Source organism: Euprymna scolopes, chromosome 1 (genome assembly GCF_053919585.1).
Source record: "Euprymna scolopes isolate OS-2025 chromosome 1, ASM5391958v1, whole genome shotgun sequence".
NCBI classification, from domain to species: domain Eukaryota; kingdom Metazoa; phylum Mollusca; class Cephalopoda; order Sepiida; family Sepiolidae; genus Euprymna; species Euprymna scolopes.
The window spans coordinates 77,613,494-77,616,471 of NC_136482.1; the positions used below are offsets into that span (position 1 = coordinate 77,613,494).

The window sequence follows — 2,978 nt, forward strand, 5'->3', positions numbered from 1 at the left end:
TCGACAATTATTTTTAATATTTTTAATCAACATTATCAACCAGCCACAACAAATATAATTATTTGATATATTATCTGGGATGATATTTTCATTTCAAACACACTAATCAATATACTCACATTTCGTCATTTTTCATAATTATTGGAGATGTTACTTATGTCGACAATCATTTTTCATAATCTTAACTCACATCATCGCCCCACTTACTAAAATAATACGTTTGATATATTGTCTGGTCTGATTATTTCATTGCAAACGCACTAATGCATTAAATAACCTATTATCATTTTTCATAATTCTTGGATATGCTACTAATTTTGGCAATTATTTTTCATAATTTAAACCATCCTTATCCCCCTCTCTTACTTACATAATTACTTTGGTATATTACTGGGCTGATTATTTTATTATAAACACACACTCGATTAACTCGCATTTAATTGTTGTTCATAATCCTGGATATGTTACTAATTCCGGCAATAATTTTTATAATTAAAAACCCACATTATGCCTCTCCCTCCTACTTATATAATATATTTGACATATTGTCTGGGATTATTATATCATTACACACACACACCAATCTAGTAACTCACATTTCATCATTTTTCATAATTCTTGGATATGCTACTAGTTTCCACATAACTTTAACCCACTATGTTGCTCCCCTTAATTAAAAGTATAACTTCGATATATTGCCTTGACTGATTATTTCATTACAAACAAATAAATAAATTATGGGTATTCTCATAGTATATATGTTTCACCTATCTTATCAAATCCCAGGTGACGCCACATATTCTGCTAATATATATCGTTCACCTATCTCATTCGATCCCGGGCGACGCTGGACATTTTGCTACTATATGTTTTCCACCAATCTCATTCAATACTGGGCGACGCTCTCTGATAGTATATATTTGCACATCTCATTCAATCCCTGGACTGATTCCATGTCCGACATCACACTGTTGAAAATATACATTAAATAAAGTAATGTTTTAATCGTAAACTGTTTCCGATATTTCCGGGACTGACTTTATATCCCAAACCCACTACTAAAAATATACATGAAATAATGCAATGTCGAAATAGTAAACTGTTTCAGCCATTCCCGGGACTGACTTTATATCCCAAACACACTGCTAAAAATATACATGAAATAATGTAATGTCGAAATAGTAAACTGTTTCAGCCACTTCCGGACCGACTTTATATCCCAAACACACTACTAAAAATATACATGATATAATGCAATGTCGAAATAGTAAACTGTTTCAGCCATTTCCGGACCGACTTTATATCCCAAACACACTACTAAAAATATACATGAAATAATGTAATGTCCAAATAGTAAACTGTTTCAGCTATTTCCGTGACCGACTTTATATCCCAAACCCGTTGCTAAAAATATACCTGAAATAAAGTAATGTCTAAATAGTAAACTGTTTCAGACATTTCCGGTACCGACTTTATATCACCAACACACTGCTTAAAATATACATGAAATAATGTAATGCCAACATGGTAAACTTTTTCAGCCATTTCCGTGAATGACTTTATATCCCCAACCCACTGTTAAAAATATACGTGAAATAATGTAATGTCTAAATAGTAAACTGTTTCAGCCATTTCCGGGACTGAGTTGATATCCCTTAACCCACTGCTAAAAATATACATGAAATAATGTCTCCAATAGTAAACTGTTCCAGCCATTTCTGGAACTGACTTATAATCCCCACCTCACTGTTAAAAATATTCATGAAATAAAGTAATGTATAAATCGTAAACTTTTTCAGACATTTCCGAGACCGACTTCTTATCTCCCATCCTACTGTTAAAAATATACATTAAATAAAGTAATGTCTAAGACGTAAACGGTTGCAGCCATTTCCGGATCCGACTTCATATTTCCCACCCCAATGTTAAAAATATACATTAAATAAAGCGATGTGTAATACGTAAACTGGTTCACCCATTTTCGGGACTGATTTAATATCCCCTACCCCACTGTTAAGAATATCCATGAAATAATTTAATGTTTCAATCGTAAATGGTTTGAGTAATTTTCGGGACGGACTTCACATCCTGTAACCCACTGCTTAAAATATACTTGAAATAAAGTAATGTTTAAATCATAAACTGTTTCAGCCGCTTTTCGAAAGTAATACATAAAAACATTAACACTGTTAGAGATTAGGTAACCATTGCTTCAACATGAATGTCTGAGTGTACTATCAGTTTCAGCATTCCACTGGCTTAAATCCACCCCATTTTTTGGTCTTGGTCAATGGAGGAGAAATCCTTCATTACTGATACAATTCTTATTTTTGTTATTGACCAGAGAGACCCTTTTGGGGAGCCGGTTTCTCCCTAAATTTTTAACCGACCTCATGTCCAATTCCGCCCTTGTGGGGAGGCAAGTAAACAAAAAAAAATAATCAGAACAGACATTTTCCAGGGCATTTTATAATAAATCAGAAGTGCCATTTCCAGGGCATTTTATAATTAAATCAGAAATTACTTTTTTCACTTACTTTTTTAATATTAAAACTTTGTTACATTAAACATAGTACCTATTCACAATGCCTCCCCACGGGACAGATTTAGACACCAGGGTCGTTTTTTTTTTAACATGGAGAAAAAATTGTCTTAATCCTAAAGGATTTCTCTTCCACAGAGAGAGAGAAGAAATTGAAATGTAGCACCTGAAGAACAGATACTGCACTTTGATCTTAGCCAAAAGGCCAAGAAAGACAAATCATTTTAATTAGCTTTGCCCCACAGCGACACTATTTTTTTTTTTTAGGGGGAAAAGGTTTTTTTGGAATATTCTAATTTTCGAATATTCCACTTTCCTTTTTATAGGTATGCACCACATGATAACGGACGGAGCGATAAGCGTAATAATATAATGATAATAGATCATAACTTGTGAATTCAAGAAAAATGCGTTGATTTTAATACATCTGTTTGCA

The 2,978-nt window shown here is 33.0% G+C and overlaps 1 pseudogene; it reads right to left on the bottom strand.

Annotated features, from left to right (window-relative positions):
• Positions 1–2,617: 2,617 nt before the first annotated feature.
• On the bottom strand, positions 2,618–2,760 carry LOC145284499 (U2 spliceosomal RNA; annotated as a pseudogene).
• Between the last annotated feature and the right edge of the window lie 218 nt (positions 2,761–2,978).